At 41.4% G+C, this 21,961-nt stretch overlaps 1 protein-coding gene across 1 annotated transcript in view; it reads right to left on the minus strand.

The window, feature by feature from the left end:
* SPOCK1 (SPARC (osteonectin), cwcv and kazal like domains proteoglycan 1) overlaps nucleotides 1–21,961 on the minus strand; it is a 1,053,799-nt gene that overhangs the window by 276,505 nt on the left and 755,333 nt on the right. The gene's annotated exons all lie outside the window — the stretch shown is intronic.

A 21,961-nucleotide genomic window follows, 5' to 3' on the forward strand; every position in this document is an offset into this window, starting at 1 on the left:
AGTATTGCCAACAAGACAATTGGCAAAATGAGGACCAAAAAGAAAAAGAAAAAAGAATTGGAAAGGTGGTCATAAGACCTGCTGGTGACAATTCCAACATGATCTGTTCATCAACAGGGGACAAGATTATCGACACAAGTTATCCAAGATATCCTAAGATCGGTACAAATTCATATGAAACTCTGATCTTGTTCCTTCCCACACAAATATTTTTCTCCATTTGTAACATAAAATACATCTTTCTTTCCCATTCTAATTATGGTGGGAAAGCAGTGTATTTTCAGGGTTTTAGAAGAAGTGAACTGGTCAGTACTAAAGGCTAGCACTGTTTCACTAGTCCAGCAGAGCAGTTCCATTTTGGATAATGAGCTCATCTCTACACCCACTCAGTAAGATCATCTCATAAAATATACATCTTATTCCATTTTCCTGTACTTTGAACATGGTCTGCAGCATCATACGGACAAGGTGAGAGTCAATTTTCCAACTCACAATTTAATTTGTGTAATTTGTTCTGGAGTGTAATAAATTTAGGATATGCCAAATCATTGAATTCTTTCAGTATTGGGGTGTATATTTCAGAGAATGTTACCATAGTGAATTTATACCAATGACAATTCTGTTATCAGATACTTTCAGCAGTCAGTCAAATATGACTAGTTCTCCTGATCCAATAGCATCCAAGCAGTGGATAGTTATTAATGCTCCAGTCTGAGTTATCCATATTTCCTGCACTAAATTTGCATCTGAATTAAATTGGTTTAAATCCCATAAGAACAGTATACCTGCCTTTTCCCATATTACAGGCTAGGCCCCTGGAATCTGTTCAGATTGGAGTACATTTCCCCAGGTTCGAGGGTCTCATGCAAATTGGCAACAGCGTGTTACTCCTCACATAGTGTCAATATAGCCCCATTTCAATAATAATACAGTCACAATTTCATAGATTATTTCTGAAATGTGAACCCTTTCATAGAACTGGGAGGTGCTATAAATTCATTAAACATACCTTGAAATATCAGCTTTATAACTGCATCCATGATAAATGTAGCTGCTAAATTGCAGATGCAACAGAATAATAAACGATGCTTGGTAGCACCCATCCACCATCGACCTGTAAGCTACACATTTTCCTACAGTTCAGTCAGCTCTTTTTCCCCACACCAGCTGAAAACGCATGAATGAATTTATTGATAGCAAACATGATATTACACAATAGATAGCCTGACATATAAATAGCTTTAATTGAATACATATTAATTGTAATCAGCTCCAAGTTGCCAACTGCTGAGAGAGGTAGGGCTCTCCAGCCATTCATTTAGGGTTTTATATTAATTTTGATGGGAGTGTTTGTCACTACACATGTTATCCTGGGCATCAGTTACACCGATGCCCAAATGCTACCTATTGGCTTCCCAAATAGCCAGATTGTTTTAGAGCACAAACCTCGTTTTAGCCCCAAGAGCCTGAACAGATAAGATAATAGCAAACGTCTCTACTATGTATCCTTTTTCATCAGTCAAAAAACCCAAAACTTCTTACAGAGAATATTTCATTCAGTGGCCTCCCTATTTCAACGCTTTGGTTCTATCAGAAAGGGTCGACCCACAGGACCAATGGCAGATAATGTAGATCCAAAAGTGTGCAAAATATGACCAGTCCCCTCAGTCTTCTTCTCATTAGATGTATTCAGTGAATATAATATAAATGACAGCAGAAATATATCGAGCAAAAATAGTATGTGAAAAATAATCTGCATGAGAAAAACAACGTGTGCTCCAAGAGAGCTCATAAATCATGCACATGTGGAGCAAGCCTATTAAGATGTTATAAGAAGGAAGTCAACAGTTCAACTTTACCCAGTAAGTTAAAGTGAGCCTGCAACCAAAAGATCTCCAGAAATAAAGCAAATGTGCAAAATGATTTGAAAAAATCTCAATGTGAAGTGAGCGAAGAGCAGTGCAGGCCATCTTTAAAACCTCTTTTTGCTGACAATAATTCAAGTCTATCTACACAGGTTTTAAACAATGCATGCTATTCACAATAAAAGTGTGACATTTGTAAATACATAACAGTATGTCAAAACGAATTTAGGAAAGGTTGTGTTACACAAAACTAAAAACATTTCTCTTGCTTCTGTCTAGACTCATCTTTAAAATACAAACTACACTGTGATTTTCTGTGCAGGCATTTATTATTTATGTGATCTTTGCACTAGAAGTAAAAAAACGACTTTGAAAGCACTGCAAAAATTCATGTTTTTGTACTTGGTTCTATCTGCACATATGTGTTGAAAGGAGCTTCTGACAGTTACAACATTCACCTCTGCCAACAGGTTACATTCGCCCTGAAATGTGTCATCTTGTTGGCTAAGGAAAGATACAGACCCAGTTACCGACCAGCAGATGAAGATACTCATGCACATTTAATTGTTGTGCACATTGTAAAGCCCTACAGTTACCAGCACAAACATGATGTCTAGTACATTTTTAATTTGTTAGTTAGCTTTCTACCCTACGGCTTTTTACTGAATAAATATGGCTTGCAGCTACGAATTTTTACTGAATGAATATGGCTTGCAGCTAAATAAACAGAGCAACTATAAGAAAGTGACAGTGCACATCAGTCTCTTGTTCCACTTCAAGTTTTTATTAGCCCAGTGTTTTAGAATTATTAATATTCAATCTTGACATTGACACTTGATACGTTTCTCTAAAAAATAAATAGCAGAAAAATAGCAGAAAGAGTTTCTGCCCATCCAAGGAATTCATTCTGTCCATCCAAGAAAGTCCCAGGCCACAAGTAGAAGGCCCTCTCTGCACCTAGAGAATCAATACAATTGCCGACACGAGGCTTGTGAACCAGCCAACCAGTATTACCCAAAATAGGTAATACAATAGAGCTATCTCATAGGTATATAACCAGTCTGAGCCTTTTGGCACATACTGCCAATTACTTTCGATACTTTTCTAGCCAATACGTTTGCTTAAATTTTATACCCTTTATTACATGAGCGATTGTGATAAAAAGTGACAATCCTTCATTTTCCGCCGTGTTTTATCATTAAAATTTAGAAAGGATACCTTTTCTTTATAAAAGTGGACACCCACAATAGAGCCTTTCATTCAAAGATTTCTATAAAACACTCTCGCTTCCCCCAAAAACATTTTGTAGAACTCATTCCCGAGCTCTTTGTCCTTATTTGCCATCCTGCCCTGTAAAAAAATTACGAATTTACATATTTCTTTTGCAACTATATAACCGGCAATATTTTTTTCAGCAAACTAGTAGGGGTGGGCCGAACTCACAGAGTTTCGCTCCATGGAATTCTTCGCAGTTACAGAAAAACTCTGTGAGATTCCATGGAATTCCACCAATGGGCAGAAAACATGCAGCTTGTGCTACAATGTAATGCTAGTAGGGTGAGCAGCGCAAAAAATCAGCATGAACAGCACCATGCATTTCTCAAGGAGCGAGGCCATTTGAGTTGATTTCGCTACTGCTTGAGTTGAAAATCTACTCAAGTGGCAGCAAATCTACTCGAATGGCGGCCCTCAGACCTCGACAGCTCGAGAATGCCAGAAACCCATGATACAAAATCAGGCTACGGGACACCAAACCTCGTTTCTTTCTCGCCAGCTCACATATTATGGAGCCTCGCTGAAGAGAATTTTTGCCAAGTGGCGATTAGCAAACGTAGGCCAGAACTCCACGTTAAAGAGTAAAACAGAGGGGGCGTGGCCACCGCGCCGAGTAACATGGCGGCTCCTGTTTGAGCTCCTCTAAAGCGGAGAGTCAGGAGGAGGATTATGACCGCATTAACAGCCTGCCCCCCAGTCTGCGGGAAGTGCAAGCTTCTATCTTCATGGCGGCTTGCGTGTGGAGTGCTTTCTGAAGTTGGGGCAGCCATGTTTGGCACGTTTTCTTCGTAGCTCTTCTTTTCCTCATGACTGCCGACAGCCTCCATTTTGTGTGCGCGACGGCTGTTTCAACTGAGGAGAGACTCAGGAGTGGCCCCCAGGGACGCTGCTGATATGTCACCGTGGTATTTTCATACCATTTCTTTTATCTTTTTGTGATGCTGCATAATGCATGTGTTGGAGATGCTGGACTTTCTTCTAAGCGGGCATTTTTTAGCAAGATCAGTCCTTTGCCTGTGTAAGGAGTGGTTGCTGACACCGTCTCCATTCAAAGCCTCTTCTCTTCAGTGCCAACTGCTCTGCCTCAGTTTCTCCCAGTCATGCACATTTGTGACTGCCTCTTCACTGTATGCGTTTTTATACATAGGTCTGTCTACCTTTTGTCATGCTGTACAGAGGCTGTGGATATCACTATCCTACTCTTTTTTGACGTGATGAGCATTTGCTGACTGACCTCAATCTTTTCCCATAAGTGAGCTACCTTCTGGACGGCCGTGAATGTTCCATCTTCGCATACTCATTACCTGCATTGATCTTTCATCTCACAAGCCATTCACATCAACATTGTGTATGTTATTGCTGCTCACTGTGGCTGCTTCCCACAATTCTGTTACTCTTATACATGGGAAGGATCTCTACTGTTAAATAATCCTCCTACTCCCCGGCATCAAGTATACCTCATCAAGATGACCAACTAATCCATTTCTTCCTCGAGGTCATCTTCGTCTGGCACCAAGCCAAAAAGAGTAAACAATGATCCTCCATCACCAATTTAATCTTATTCCAACCTCTATCTTGGAGGAACTTCGTGCTTTAAAACCGTTCATGAGCACCCCTAACAAAAAATTACAATTCATCGAAGACCGTTGGATCAACATAGAAGGTAAAATGTCCGAAATGGAGCAATGAATAAGTAAGCTACAAGATGTGAATACTAAAATTCCTCTGGTAGAACAAGAAATTAATAAACTTAAACTCCACACTGAGGATTTGGAAAATCGCAACAGAAGGAACAATCTTCTCCTGTATGGACTGCCAGAAAATATTGAAGGTACGGATCTCCTTTCTTTCTTGAAGAAATTCTTGGCTGACCTCCTTGATCTTCAGTCTTCAGCTCCACTCAACATCCAATGAGCTCATCGTCTTGGTCATCCTCAACCCCACTCTACTAAACCACATGACATAATTATGCTATTCCTTGAATTTACTGACTTGATCCATGTTCTTAAGATTGCCAGAGAGAAACGTCATCTTGTTTGGTCAGGTCATAACATCTTCATTTCACAAGATCTCTCAAATGCTATAAATGCTAGACGCAAAGAATTCCTAGCCCTCCATCCTCAAATGAGATCTATGAATATCCGTTATGGCATCCTGCATCCTTGTTTCTGCAAAATCACTCATGAAGGTGTTTCCCGCACTTTTGAAGATCCTCTCAAGCTCAAACAATTCTTACATTTCATTGCTTGACTGCCTATGGACAACTCAGCTCAAAGTTCTTGAAATCTTTATGCATTAATATTACTATAATTGTTAATTACTAATGTTTTACAATCGTTATTGTTACCTCTGGTCTAACTTTTTAAGGCCCCTCATTTATTGAGGTCTTTGCAGTCCTACGTAGTGTTTCCTCTTCTATTTTACCATACGCTACATTTTATATAATCTTTTCCTTAATTCTTCTTTGTCCTTGTCCTCTCCATCTCTCTAAGTCATTTGTCTTGTCCTCAGGTGTGGACATGCCCAGTTTCTATCCGTTACTCTGCTTTTTACAGATCTGGCTCTTTGTCTTTGATCTGTCATTTCTTTCTTTCTCTTCTTCTAACTCTTTTTCCCTTTTTATTTTGTTTCCCTTCCTTCATCATCCCTATTTTTGCTTATCTGCCCTCGATTTCTCTTATATGTACATGAGTATTTCCTTTATGGACTTTGTTATAATCTTCTTAATTCTCTACGATTTTCTATCATCTATGGCCATTGCTTTTTTTTTAACTGCTTTTTTCTTTTCCCTTTTTTCTCTTTCCTTGTTCTTCCTATGTAAATCATCATGGGTTCTTTCTCCCTTACTTCCTTACATTCTCCACTATTTTTTAGTGTTATTTATTATTGACAAATGGCGTCTTTTTGGCTACATCTTTATGCTTGCTATGTGTCATCATTTTGTACTCCCTTCTATTTTATCCATCTCTTTCCTTCTCTTTTTATCACTTTTTTCTTTTACTTCCTTTCTATGTAACCCATATGGATTTTCTCTTTTTATCCTCTCAAGCTATTTATCATTCCTATTTACTGCCCTGTTATTGACAAATGTCTCTTCTCTTTCATTGTTGTGTCTGCAGTTTGTCATCGTTGCTCCTCTACCCTTGTCTTCAAAGTGATCTATGCTTAATGTTGTGTCGTGGAACGTCCATAGTTTGGGTCACCCTGTCAAACGCCAGAAGGTACTCTCTCATCTATCAAAGTTGAACTGTCAAATTGCTTTTTTGCAGGAAACCCACTGTAATGATGTTGAATCTCTTAAGCTTAAACGCCAGTGGGTGGGCCAGGACGCAGCTCCTCCCCGCCAGATCCCTCACTTCCGGGGCTGAATCTTATTAAGCAGACTGGTGTCCATACGTGAAGCGGTAAGAAGCATTGCACACAACCAGAATCGCCAGCACATGTACAATCTGCCCAGCTTTTAATTTTTTAACTCTTAGTGGGATTTAGTTTAATGCATTTGTTTTTTAAAATTGGTGATTACCTTGTCCTGCACCAGTACTTTGCCGGTCCCCAGTCCACCGCAGCTTTTACAGCTGATTGTAGCGAAGGGACGCAGCTCCTCCCTCTCAGCTCCCTCACTTCCGGGGCTGAATCTTTTTTAGGCAGACTGGTGTCAGTACGCGCAGCGGTAAGAAGCAGCGCACATGAGCAGAATCGCCAGCACTTGCAGAATCTGCCCAGCTTTAAATTTTTTAATTCTTAGTTGGATTTAATTTAATTCATTTGTTTTTTTAAATCACCGATTACCTTGTTCTGCACCAGCACTTTGCCGGTCCCCGGTCCGCCGCAGCTTTTACAGCTGATTGTAGCGGAGGGACGCGGCTTCTCCCCCAGGCCTTCTCACTTTTGGGCCTGAATCTTATTAAGCAGATTACCGGTCTGTACGCATGGAGGGCACGCAGCTGGTGTGGCGAAGGCACACCAAAGGTAAGCCCGTCTGCGCCCGTCCGCCCCTGGCCGGAGCCAGGGGCCACAACCCCTGCCTCTCACTCCTTACATCGAAGTAAATATTAGGCAGTGGAGTTGTCCCTCTTAAATGGTCTTACAATGAATTCATGTACACACTCTCTTTCTTCGGATAGTAATCTGACCGAGTGTGCTCACTGCGGTTTTACACTTTCAACCGCATTACATACTAAACATGCTAAACCTAAAACATTTTAAATGTTTTTGCTAAACTTCCGGTTGTTACCCAAGCATGCAGTTGAAATCTGCATTCTTCTGGAAGAAGAAGAACCAGAAGTGTTGTTTCTGACAGAAACCTGGCTTAACCCCAGCTCTGACCCCGACATTGTCCAGGCACTCCCTACTGGATACTTAATACAAAGGCTTGAACGGCCAATAGGGAGAGCGGGCGGGATTGCTATCATCTATAAAAAGATTTGATCATATAAATTGGCCGTTCATGTTTCAGAACTCTTCATTGGTTCGGTTTCGGCCCCAAATTTATTTCATTTATTCCAGTTATTATATCTTGAACCCCGTGCATTCCTTCCTGTTAATGGTCTCTTGTCCCCATATTTTAACCCCTTCCCTGCTGCCGATCCATCATCGGAAGGACAAATGTCATTTAAAATCAGTGTACACCTTTGGAACCGGCAACTCTGGTGATCAAAAAGGCAGAAGGGTTGTTCTCAGTTTTTTTATGGGGGTATAAGAAGATTAGGAGATCATTTAAATTAATGACTTTACCGCAACATCGAGGGGGGTTGGTAGCTCCTAATCTCCTATATTATTTCTGGGCTGTTATGCTGCAACATATGAGTATCTTATTTAGGCCAAAAGCTTGGGATACGGCTTGGGCAGTGGATCTGGACAACAAAACCCCGACATCTATCTACGAATTAGCCATCGGCAACCTAGCATCAGGGCTCGTTTTAAGGCAGCTGGAGGGTAGCTATTATAAAGAAACATGTTTTAAGACCTTAAGAGCGGCCTGGAATGTATGGCGGAAGGTTAGTAAAAATTTGGAAATACCCAGAATTCAGAGATATGTGTCTTTATGGCGCTCCTCTGTCTTTCCGGCTTCAGTATATGATAATATAAGTATAAATTGGGAAAAGGCAGGAGTCAAAAATATAGTAGATATTATCGACCAGAACGGGGAACTTCAGAAAAGATATGGGCTAGATCCTAACACCTTTTTTAAATATATCCAACTAAGGGAGATAATAAAAACGTTGGGTGCACAACCTATCAACTTTGTTCGCATCCCGCTTTTAGAACACTTAACGAAAAAACAGCTTTGAGTAAAGGATTGGTATTCAATGCTGATGGACGCTTTTCCGGATGATATAGCCAGGGTAGAATGTGGGTGGGCGAGTAAACTGGACAACCCGGATGTAGATATGTGTAGATCATTAGAGTTAGCTAAAAATACTTTCTTTTGGCGAATCTTAAAGCCCAAATCTTTAAAACAATATTTAGTCTCTATTTCACCCCGGACAAACTCTGTGCATGGGGGAAAAGGGAAAACAACAAATGCCCTAGATGTGGTCAGGGTCCGGCTGACATAGTCCACATGTTTTCTGACTGCTGTAAACTGGATTCATTGAAGCGAGGTATTGAACTGTTTCTATGTCAAAATTTGGGGCGGGCTGTCTCTCTAACGTCTACCATGTTGATATTTGGATGTGACGAAAGCCTACAGCTAGAATGGTCTCAAGTCTATTTGTGTTTTATGGCTATAGCCATTTATCGTATAATGATTGCTTCTAAATGGAAGGATGAAGACCCTCCAACTTATCAGGCATGGTATGCCAGACATTTCACATATTTCATTTGGAGATGGCATTGTATAAATGCAAAGGCAGAAGCGGGAGAGCAAGGGGTCGATGGATCTGGGGGCCGTTGATGGAACAGTAGGGAGGATCGGAGGAGAATGTGCCTGAATATCTCATGTTGTCATCAGTATCCTCTTTTTTTTTTCTTCTTTCTCTCCCATTTATTGCTTGTATGGTAGGAAGTCTATCCTTTGTTGGTTTATGTAAAAAGAGAACTATTGGTATGTGTTATAGTGATGTATGTAAATACTGCTTCCTGGAAATAAAATAAAAATACAAAAAAAAGAATATCTACTGTCACATCATCAACGTTATCTCAGAAAATCAAATCTGAATTACTTTGGATTCCCTTTACTACTTTCCTATCTTCTCACCCTTCTATATCTTAATTATTTATCTGATCTTTCTCCCCTTCCCCTCTCCTCTCATCCCTCTCTTCTTGTTTCTCTTTTCCCCTTCTTTCTTTTTCTTCTTTCTATTTTTTTATAAAAATGAAATAAACCTTACTCTTTTATCACCTGTTTTAATATGTACCCTTTACTTTTCCTATCCATTTCCTACCCAGAAGATGGTTTTCTTTACCCCAATTTTCGCTATCTCTGAATTGATTGTTCCTTACTATAATAGCCTTTTATGATATGAGTTTTATTATTCTATTGTTACATCTTATGCTTTATTGTAACCTTGGTACTTTATTATTATACCAATAAAATTATTAAACAGAAAAAAAAGAGTAAAACAGAGTAGCCAAAACTCCACCAATTCCGTGGGCGGAACAGAACATTCCGCCCACCCCTACAAAATAGGTGAAACGACTCTTAAGAACAGGGCTGGACTGGGAACCACAACCGGCCCTGGCAAAGTGCTCAGCCACCCCCCCTACACACTCGGGGGGGGCGAGTTTGGAGGTGCCGCCGAGCTCTTTGCCGGGGACGATTTTCGGCCGATTTTGTTACAGGGCCGATTTTGCAGATTGCCCGGTGCCCGCTATGGCCAGTCCGGGCCTGCTTAAGGATGTTCAACAGATTTTAATGAAAAATAAATCTGCAAAAAGCCATCTGGGTTCTCTCCATAAGAAATTATGTTTAACGATTTCGTTCTCTCTCAATTACAATTTCCTTTAATTGTGATGGAATTTGACAAAGTTTATCATATAATTTCGGAATATCGACAGAGGCAAAAATCCAGCAATTTCGAAGGAGAGGAACTAAATTAAAAAACAGCTCTTGATATGGCACATTTTCCTACGTAATAGAACAAATGTTTATTTATTTTTTCCTTATGTCCTTGGATAGCTAGGTGCAGACTATTCAGCTTATAAACAATCGAGACTTCAGATACTAAAAGAACAGAGAGGCACATGCTGCGAACAAATCCGAATTTAGCTATGACAAATATCATTCAAAGTTTAAATATTTCAGATCCCAACACATCATTTCCCTATGACAAACCCGTTCAATAAGTAGTCAGATGGCAAAAGTGGAATTAAATGATTTTCTGCGTGAATCTGTTTTTATCACTGGCAATGAAAGGCAACCTTTGGGAGTGCTACAGTACATTACCAGGAGACGTGCACTGCATATAGATCTCCCTCTGTCGCCACTGAGATTTATAACTTAAATGCTGTTTCATATGAATCCTACAGCTTTTTATTGTTCTTGTCAATCACGCTGATTCTCTCACTGACTCTTAAATTGCATCCTGCCACGCTTTGTGTTTAGAGGAATGATACCATATTTGTGTCATTGTGTGTCTGCACAGCACGCTTCGGAAAGTAACTCAAACCCATTCAGGTGAAGCAATCACAAGTTGCCTAAAGATTGGGGATCTGTGACCGCTCAATCGAAGGATTATACGAATATTTGTATTTATATTTTTCAAGGGGGGAAGGAAAGTCTCAAATCAATTATTGAGCACAGACCTGGAAAAATATTCAGCTGAAATATGCCCACAGAAGATAGCATCCCTGTTCTGATGGGGTTTTTTGTCAAATTATGATAGCGATTTCAACAACCTGCAAAAATATCGAATCTAGAATATTAACTGCAACTACTTTGTATTTCTTAAAATACATAGATGTAGAATTAAGAATAGCAAATCCATAATTACTTATTTAGATTGAAAATATAGTGATGGACAAGATTCTGAATTCAGTATTTTTGTCGGCTGATGTGATGCACTTGTTCATGTGCAAAAGAACATGTAATGACTCAACTAGTATGAGAACGTTGGCACGTGCCTAACTTCTAGGGGGAACATGGTGAGAAGGCCACCACCGAGGCTTTTCCCTCACTTTTCACAGTTCAATGATATGCCATGGTGATCTTTTTTTATTGATCCGTAACCTCAGCTTTCAGGTCTACAGGAAATTGAATGGGATCATTAGGAGTTCCCCTACAGGACGGGAACCAATTTATAAGGAAAGTCTTTAAACAACGGATCTTGCATTTAAAATGCTTCAAAAAGCAGAATGAAATGAAGCATCCCTCAACTTGCTGCCTCTCACCCAAAAGTGAATGACGTTTATCCTCTGTGACCATAAGGTCAGCTGAATCCTCAGTTTCATGATGCACACAGATTGGACACTTCTGAATTCTACTCTCGTCGTGGCTCTCGACTTTATGATAGCTATCTCAATGAATAGAATTCATTTGTGATTACAAAAAAAGACTTTTTTGCATTTAATTGTCCACCAATGATGAACAGCTTGGGCTGCAGAGTAGCATTTGACTGAAGGGCTGGATGCTTGTGTTTCCTTTCCGGCACCACTATAGAGCAGAGTCTGTGTGTTCCTTTGTTACCCCCTCCAGAGCAGATGGGGAGCATGTTAGTAGTAACCCTCGGCGTAGTGGGGCTACGCAAAGCTTCGTGAAGTGGGCATGAATCTACGCCCACCCACGCGCTTCGCGTAGCCCCACTACGCGCCGCCTGCCTCCCTCCCGCCCTCTTCTACACCCCTATTTTTGATTTTAAATAGGTTAAAAAGTAAAGAAAAGCACTTATCTTTTATGCGGCGTCCCGGGGCTCCATCTTCTTCTTTGCGCCGACTTCTTCCAAACCAAATGCGCATGCGCGGGCGCCCGCGCATGCGCATTTGTCGCAAGAAGATGCAGCATAAAAGGTAAGTGCTTTTCTTTACTTTTTAACCTATTTAAAATCAAAATTAGGGGTGTAGAAGAGGGCTGGAGGGAGGCGGGCCGCAGGCAACTTCGCTCCGTCCACGGGTGTGCGTAGTGTTGCCTACTACGCCTACTTTGCGAATCGCGTAGTAGGCAACACTACGTGCACTCCATGGGCGGAGCGAAGCACTACGCCCAGGGTTAGTTAGTAGCCTCTCTGTTTCTTTCTACAAGGATCCTTCACAGGATTCTCGCTTCAATAAAGAGGAGAATGTAATAGCAGTGGCATGAAAGTGGACTGCTAATCCACCTAATCCACCAAGAGCAGGCACTAGATATGTGTAAATGACAGGGAAACAAGACTCACAAAGTTATCAAGGCTGTTTCTAAAGGGTGCAGTACTGAGGTTAATGGACCAAGTGTTTAGTAAAGCAGGCATTTTGAAAATGCATGCATAGATAGAAGTTATGAGGTTACGTATACATCCCATATTGAACTGCTGCAAAAAAATTGGTTTAGCATACCAACTAGACCCTACATCACCTTAAATGTGGAACAATTACTTTGGTAGTGTTCCTTGCATTGAAGAGGAAATGATCAATTCTGGGTTTTACTCATACTCTTTAAATAAAGGGACAGTTCTAGACAGTACTAAGTTTGTAAAAGAATAAGTGATGGGCCCACAGTTTTGCTCAGAAGGTCGCTGCTGGTGCTATCAAAAGTTGTGGTGCCAACAATCAAGATGTTATAGTCTTGAACCGCAATAGAAATGAGTACCTTGATATGGTTGTCCTTGTCTTCCAATGCTCTCCAATATTATTCATTCAGTGACTCACGGAGGAAAAGCTCTTAGTACAAACTCAATGGTACAGGAACATCAGGAAAAGACGGGGTGGTAGACACTTGTACCGAAGAGAAGAAAGTCTGACTGGCCGCCTGTGAGAGAGAGAGGTCATCCTTTTTGCGCTCGTCGCCACGAAACGTAGTGATGACACTGGACACCAACGGATACCTGAACATGCGTTTATTGTTTAGACAGCAAGTTCCTCAGAGCGAAAAAGCAAACGTGTTACTGCCACGCCAGCCAGACACCAACCGCCGCTCATAGAATGCATCGGCCCCAACGTTCCAAAACAAGAGAAACGAAGACTTAACGCAGCTGAGTCCCAAACAGTAATTATCGCATCACTACGCCCTCCCACATGCACTGAACCAAATGAGGGGCAAAGGTTGCTCAGCTTCTCGATAAGGGCATATTTGGTTAAATTTTGGTAGTTGGTCAATAGCATCATTTCAAACTACAAAATAAATGTGAGTGAGTTGTTTGTAAAACTACAAACCAAACAATTAAAGAATAAAAGACCATAAAGTTCCTAGCCAGTTTCAGATGCAAAAGATGACTAATTAAAAGGAAACAAAAGCAGAGAGAATTGGATTGGAAAAGGTAATACATAAAATCTAAGTGCTCCCAAAGAAACAATAGAAAATGCTATGTCAGTGTAACTATGGAAGCAGAACCTGAAAACATTATTTAATTTTTTTCGTGAAAGGATGACCAAAACCTATAAAGAAATACTGGCTTCCTAGCAAGTGAACAAAGTGTGTCTGAGGCTGGGGATTAGGCCTATTAAAAGTGTTCTTTACCTTCCTAATTAGACACGCCTCTGGAATTATATTCCACCCAGCTGCTGGTCTAACCAGGAGGATGTCTAGCATGGCTATCATTTAGGAGTTGTCAGGGGTTGCAGCTGCGCCCCTGCCAGTCTCTTGCGACCTCTGGCACTGTCCTTGAGACCCCTGGCCTTTAAAGGTTGCAAGGGCAGAGTCAGAAAAATAAATTAAACAAGGCGCTTATGAGCCTTGTTTACTTTCTCTGCCCGTCAGCTACCAGATGTGCGTACCCCAGTTACTAGGCATCTAGCTGACTCCTGATACCCCTGACCATGAGAAGGGACCAAGAAATAAATGCAAGAGATGGGCAGCAGAGGGCGGATAACAAAAGAAAAAGCAGGAAACATACAATACAGAGCGATAGGCTGGAGACCGAGAGACCGGGTGTGTGTGTTGTGTGTTAAAAGACCGAAAGAGGGATTAAAATGACATTAAATAGAGGTGACAGGTATCATAGACACAGAGACAGGTGTGAAAGAGAGTAAAACAGGTGGGAGCAATAAATGATAGCTACATAGACAGGTGACATACAGTCAAGAGTCAGAGAGAGGGGAGGGCTGGTGAGATGGAGTAACAGTATAAAATATGAGAAACAGATTACAAAGAGATAGCTCAGAGTAACAGAGAAGAGAGGCAGATGTGAGAAAAGTGATAGAGAGACAGCTGGTGATGAACACCTGAGAGGTAGAGAAGGTAATTAAGATTACTTTAGAAAGATCCCGCTCAGAGCTGGACAGGTAAGAGATAAAAGGTAATACAGGGGCAGCTGGGAGAGAGAGTAGAGAGACTGGAGAAAGAGGTGAGACACTAGTGAGAAAGAGTCTGTCCAGAGAGACGCTGAGGTAGACGAGGGTGAGGAGATACTTAAGAGATGTAATAGCGACAGTGATAAGAGACAGTGGAGAGAGAAGGGAAGACAGGGGTGGTAGAGAGGCTTGATAAAGAGACAGGTCAGAAGGACAACTTTGAGATAGGTGGGTGAACAGCTGAGAAAGTGACAGCTGAAATGAGGGAGACAGCTGATAACGTGGAGATAAAGTGGCTGAATGGGAGACAGAGCAGTTGTATAGTTAAGGGAGCAAGAGAGAGAGAGAGAGAGAGAGAGAGAGAGAACATTGTGAAAAGAAGACAGAGACAGGTTAGAAAAAGCATCTGTAGGAGAGATGAGAAGAAGGAAAGGTGAGATATTTGGAGATGATGTTGAAACAAACAGGTGACAAATGGACATGGGAGTTAAAGAGTTGGGAGGCAAGTGAAAGGTGAAAAAGAGACAGAACAGATGATAGAGGAAAATACTTGAGAGATATTAAAAGGAGATCATTGTGAAAAAAAATTGAGATAGAGGAGACAGGAAGGGTTAGAAAGAAACTGCAACAGGTGAGAAAGACTTATGAAAGGGAGATGCAAAAACTGACCATTGTTCAACAGACAACTGCAGGGAGGGTAAAAATGAGTCAAAGGCAAATGATGTCACTTCCTGTGATAACGTGGGGGGTCAAATGACATATGATGTCCTTTCTGCTACCCCTGGCATTTTGGTGAGCTTGAAGTCACATGCCAACCACAAGATGAGTTAGTGAGCCACCTAGGGTTCCTTGGGCCCCACTATCTCTGAAACCCTGCAAATATGTTTATTCTCCCTCAATCAGGCAAACATTCCTGGCAAAAATAGGACACATTAGAAATTTCAAGTTTATTGCTGTTTTCTTGATGACTGATTTCAGTGACCCGGTCCTTTTTTGGAATGGTTTAATAGGTATTCCTACAACTGACATAATGTCCAAAAGTATTCCAATTAATCGAACATTTAAAAGCATTTTTTCTAAACGGGCAGCTTTTGTACAAAACCTCTTCAGGCTTATGCAGAAGCCTGAATAACAGACTGTAAGTTTATATCAGCAGATAAACGACCCACTCAGAACTGGCAACTGGTACTTATTTATTGCTAGAGAAATCCCTCACAGCATTTCCTGTGTATTCAAGTATGAGGCCCACCTCTCAGCATGTCAGAGCTCCTCCTACCAATGAAGCCACCCCCTCCTACCAATGAAGCGACCCCCTTTCATGTTAGGTCAGTCTCTTGAAGAACAATACTATACCGCCCTTCTCTTACCCAATATGCGGGATACCTTCCCAGGGAATGACAATGTAAACAACAAGGAATGAATCGGACTGACTAAAACCGAATGATGGAGCCTTTTCATTCCTCATTTACGGGTCCAAGAAGAAAAAGCAAAAAAAAAATGCCCTCCCCTGAAATCCCTCAATTCTGTAAAAAACATGCAAAGTGTGACAACCGAAGCTGGACACCGCAGGACAATATGCATAATTTAATATGTACCTTACTCAGTTCCAGTGGCATAATTAGGCTTTTATTCACCTTTGGCGGATGACATACACATGTTTAGATCTCCAATAAATGTGTGACCAATAGAGGTCTTCCAAATGTAATTGTCGTTCAAAATTACACAAACCTTTAAGAACCATCTTAGTAGTAGTCAACAGACCGGAGAAACTAATTTCTCAGGTCTGATGATGCCACCACCTGGTTCGTAGATAATCTGCTCACAAGTGCGTGCTGTTCAGGTGCTTTTTCTGTATTTGAATCATGCACTGGGGCACAGCAGATCCCCACATTTGTTTCTGGGGTGAGTGATACAAATGAGGGAGTGTCCTGGAAACGCACCCATGCGTGGTCTGCTTTGATGCACTCAGTTTTACAGATGCAAGCGCATGTTTTTCCAGATTGTATGATTAAATTAAAAAATATGATTGATTTATTTAAGGAGATGCAAGCTCGTGTTTTTCCAGATTGTATGATTAAATAAATAAATGATGATTTATTTATTTAAGGAGATGCAAGCTCATGTTTTTTCCAGATTGTATGATTGGCGCAAAAGTGGTAGAATTGTGGAAAGTGGTGGATTATCACTATTCCCACCACCCTCTTTGTTTCTATTCCCACCACCCTCTTTGTTTCTATTCCCACCACCCTCTTTGTTTATATTACCACCATCCTCTTTGTTCATATTCCCACCATCTTCTTTCTTTCTATGCCCACCATCCTCTTTCTTTCTTTTCCCACCATCCTCTTTATTTCTATTTTCACCATCCTCTTCCTTTCTATGCCCACCATCCTCTTTCTTTCTATTCCCATCATCCTCTTCCTTTCTATTCCCACCATCCTCTTTCTTTCTATTCCCCCATCCTCTCTCTTTCTATGCCCACCATCCTCTTTCTTTCTATTCCCCCATCCTCTTTCTTTCTATTCCCCCATCCTCTCTCTTTCTATGCCCACCATCCTCTTTCTTTCTTTTCCCACCATCCTGTTTATTTCTATTTTCACCATCCTCTCTCTTTCTATGCCCACCATCCTCTTCCTTTCTATTCCCACCATCCTCTTTCTTTCTATTCCCCCATCCTCTCTCTTTCTATGCCCACCATCCTCTTTCTTTCTTTTCCCACCATCCTGTTTATTTCTATTTTCACCATCCTCTCTCTTTCTATGCCCACCATCCTCTTTCTTTCTATTCCCACCACCCTCTTTGTTTCTATTCCCACCATCCTCTTTGTTTATATTACCACCATCTTCTTTCTTTCTATGCCCACCATCCTCTTTCTTTCTTTTCCCACCATCCTCTTTATTTCTATTCCCACCATCTCCTTAGTTTCTATTCCCACCATCTTCTTCCTTTCTATTCCCACCATCCTCTTTCTTTCTATTTTCACCATCCTCTCTCTTTCTATGCCCACCATCCTCTTTCTTTCTATTCCCCCATCCTCTCTCTTTCTATTTTCACCATCCTCTCTCTTTCTATGCCCACCATCCTCTTTCTTTCTATTCCCACCATCCTCTTTCTTTCTATTTTCACCATCCTCTCTCTTTCTATGCCCACCATCCTCTTTCTTTCTATTCCCACCATCCTCTTCCTTTCTATGCCCACCATCCTCTTTCTTTCTATTCCCACCATCCTCTGTCTTTCTATTCCCACCATCCTCTTTCTTTCTATTTTCACCATCCTCTCTCTTTCTATGCCCACCATCCTCTTTGTTTCTTTTCCCACCATCCTCTTTGTTTCTATTCCCACCATCTCCTTAGTTTCTATGCCCGCCATCCTCTTTCTTTCTATTTTCACCATCCTCTTCCTTTCTATGCCCACCATCCTCTTCCTTTCTATTTTCACCATCCTCTTCCTTTCTATTCCCACCATCCTCTTCCTTTCTATTTTCACCATCCTCTTCCTTTCTATGCCCACCATCCTCTTCCTTTCTATTTTCACCATCCTCTCTCTTTCTATTCCCACCATCCTCTTTCTTTCTATTCCCACCATCCTCTTTGTTTCTATTCCCACCACCCTCTTTGTTTCTATTCCCACCATCCTCTTTGTTTATATTACCACCATCTTCTTTCTTTCTATGCCCACCATCCTCTTTCTTTCTTTTCCCACCATCCTCTTTATTTCTATTCCCACCATCTCCTTAGTTTCTATTCCCACCATCTTCTTCCTTTCTATTCCCACCATCCTCTTTCTTTCTATTTTCACCATCCTCTCTCTTTCTATGCCCACCATCCTCTTTCTTTCTATTCCCCCATCCTCTCTCTTTCTATTTTCACCATCCTCTCTCTTTCTATGCCCACCATCCTCTTTCTTTCTATTCCCACCATCCTCTTTCTTTCTATTTTCACCATCCTCTCTCTTTCTATGCCCACCATCCTCTTTCTTTCTATTCCCACCATCCTCTTCCTTTCTATGCCCACCATCCTCTTTCTTTCTATTCCCACCATCCTCTGTCTTTCTATTCCCACCATCCTCTTTCTTTCTATTTTCACCATCCTCTCTCTTTCTATGCCCACCATCCTCTTTGTTTCTTTTCCCACCATCCTCTTTGTTTCTATTCCCACCATCTCCTTAGTTTCTATGCCCGCCATCCTCTTTCTTTCTATTTTCACCATCCTCTTCCTTTCTATGCCCACCATCCTCTTCCTTTCTATTTTCACCATCCTCTTCCTTTCTATTCCCACCATCCTCTTCCTTTCTATTTTCACCATCCTCTTCCTTTCTATGCCCACCATCCTCTTCCTTTCTATTTTCACCATCCTCTCTCTTTCTATTCCCACCATCCTCTTTCTTTCTATTCCCACCATCCTCTTTGTTTCTATTCCCACCACCCTCTTTGTTTCTATTCCCACCATCCTCTTTGTTTATATTACCACCATCTTCTTTCTTTCTATGCCCACCATCCTCTTTCTTTCTTTTCCCACCATCCTCTTTATTTCTATTCCCACCATCTCCTTAGTTTCTATTCCCACCATCTTCTTCCTTTCTATTCCCACCATCCTCTTTCTTTCTATTTTCACCATCCTCTCTCTTTCTATGCCCACCATCCTCTTTCTTTCTATTCCCCCATCCTCTCTCTTTCTATTTTCACCATCCTCTCTCTTTCTATGCCCACCATCCTCTTTCTTTCTATTCCCACCATCCTCTTTCTTTCTATTTTCACCATCCTCTCTCTTTCTATGCCCACCATCCTCTTTCTTTCTATTCCCACCATCCTCTTCCTTTCTATGCCCACCATCCTCTTTCTTTCTATTCCCACCATCCTCTGTCTTTCTATGCCCACCATCCTCTCTCTTTCTATGCCCACCATCCTCTTTGTTTCTTTTCCCACCATCCTCTTTGTTTCTATTCCCACCATCTCCTTAGTTTCTATGCCCACCATCCTCTTTCTTTCTATTTTCACCATCCTCTTCCTTTCTATGCCCACCATCCTCTTCCTTTCTATTTTCACCATCCTCTTCCTTTCTATGCCCACCATCCTCTTCCTTTCTATTTTCACCATCCTCTCTCTTTCTATTCCCACCATCCTCTTTCTTTCTATTCCCACCATCCTCTTTGTTTCTATTCCCACCATCCTCTTTGTTTCTATTCCCATCATCCTCTTCCTTTCTATTTTCACCATCCTCTCTCTTTCTATTCCCACCATCCTCTTTCTTCCTTTTCCCACCATCCTCTTTGTTTCTATTCCCACCATCCTCTTCCTTTCTATTTTCACCATCCTCTCTCTTTCTATTCCCACATCCTCTTTCTTTCTATTTTCACCATCCTCTTTCTTTCTATGCCCACCATCCTCTTTCTTTCTATTCCCTCCATCCTCTCTCTTTCTATTCCCACCATCCTCTTTCTTTCTATTTTCACCATCCTCTCTCTTTCTATTCCCACATCCTCTTTCTTTCTATTGTCACCATCCTCTTTCTTTCTATTCCCTCCATCCTCTCTCTTTCTATTCCCACCATCCTCTTTCTTTCTATTCCCACCATCCTCTCTCTTTCTATGCCCACCATCCTCTCTCTTTCTATGCCCACCATCCTCTTTCTTCCTTTTCCCACCATCCTCTTTGTTTCTATTCCCACCATCCTCTTCCTTTCTATTTTCACCATCCTCTTCCTTTCTATGCCCACCATCCTCTTCCTTTCTATTTTCACCATCCTCTTCCTTTCTATGCCCACCATCCTCTTCCTTTCTATTTTCACCATCCTCTCTCTTTCTATTCCCACATCCTCTTTCTTTCTATGCCCACCATCCTCTTTCTTTCTATTCCCTCCATCCTCTCTCTTTCTATTCCCACCATCCTCTTTCTTCCTTTTCCCACCATCCTCTTTGTTTCTATTCCCACCATCCTCTTTCTTTCTATTGTCACCATCCTCTTTCTTTCTATTCCCTCCATCCTCTCTCTTTCTATTCCCACCATCCTCTTTCTTTCTATTCCCACCATCCTCTTCCTTTCTATTTTCACCATCCTCTTCCTTTCTATGCCCACCATCCTCTTCCTTTCTATTTTCACCATCCTCTTCCTTTCTATGCCCACCATCCTCTTCCTTTCTATTTTCACCATCCTCTCTCTTTCTATTCCCACATCCTCTTTCTTTCTATGCCCACCATCCTCTTTCTTTCTATTCCCTCCATCCTCTCTCTTTCTATTCCCACCATCCTCTTTCTTCCTTTTCCCACCATCCTCTTTGTTTCTATTCCCACCATCCTCTTTCTTTCTATTGTCACCATCCTCTTTCTTTCTATTCCCTCCATCCTCTTTCTTTCTATTCCCTCCATCCTCTCTCTTTCTATTCCCACCATCCTCTCTCTTTCTATTCCCACCATCCTCTCTCTTTCTATGCCCACCATCCTCTTTCTTCCTTTTCCCACCATCCTCTTTGTTTCTATTCCCACCATCCTCTTCCTTTCTATTTTCACCATCCTCTCTCTTTCTATTCCCACATCCTCTTTCTTTCTATTGTCACCATCCTCTTTCTTTCTATTCCCTCCATCCTCTCTCTTTCTATTCCCACCATCCTCTTTCTTTCTATTCCCACCATCCTCTTCCTTTCTATTTTCACCATCCTCTTCCTTTCTATGCCCACCATCCTCTTCCTTTCTATTTTCACCATCCTCTTCCTTTCTATGCCCACCATCCTCTTCCTTTCTATTTTCACCATCCTCTCTCTTTCTATGCCCACCACCCTCTTTCTTTCTATTGTCACCATCCTCTTTCTTTCTATTCCCTCCATCCTCTCTCTTTCTATTCCCTCCATCCTCTCTCTTTCTATGCCCACCATCCTCTTTCTTCCTTTTCCCACCATCCTCTTTGTTTCTATTCCCACCATCCTCTTCCTTTCTATTTTCACCATCCTCTCTCTTTCTATTCCCACATCCTCTTTCTTTCTATTGTCACCATCCTCTTTCTTTCTATTCCCTCCATCCTCTCTCTTTCTATTCCCACCATCCTCTCTCTTTATATGCCCACCATCCTCTCTCTTTCTATTCCCACCATCCTCTTCCTTTCTATGCCCGCCATCCTCTTTGTTTCTTTTCTCACCTGGGAGATAAGACAGGTGTGAGGTTATCAGTCCATCCTCTCCTTCAGTGGACCGAGTGCTGTCTCGTTTTAGAGACCCCCTGAGGCAAATGGACGCTCTTGAGTGAGAACTACTGGTCGTCACTGCTGCAGAAATGTCTGCTCATTATAATTTCCCTCTTCCTCAGCGTTTAATAATACATCTATAGACAATAAACGCGTACCATCGACAGCGACTTCTACCCTCTTCAGAAGAGGGCATTGAAAACCTTCCCAATGCGGTACAGAAATGAAGAAATGAAAGTGATTTGAAGATCAGTATTGAAACTGAGGAACAGGTGCGAGGGCAGAGAGA

Source organism: Lissotriton helveticus, chromosome 7 (genome assembly GCF_964261635.1).
Source record: "Lissotriton helveticus chromosome 7, aLisHel1.1, whole genome shotgun sequence".
NCBI lineage: Eukaryota > Metazoa > Chordata > Amphibia > Caudata > Salamandridae > Lissotriton > Lissotriton helveticus.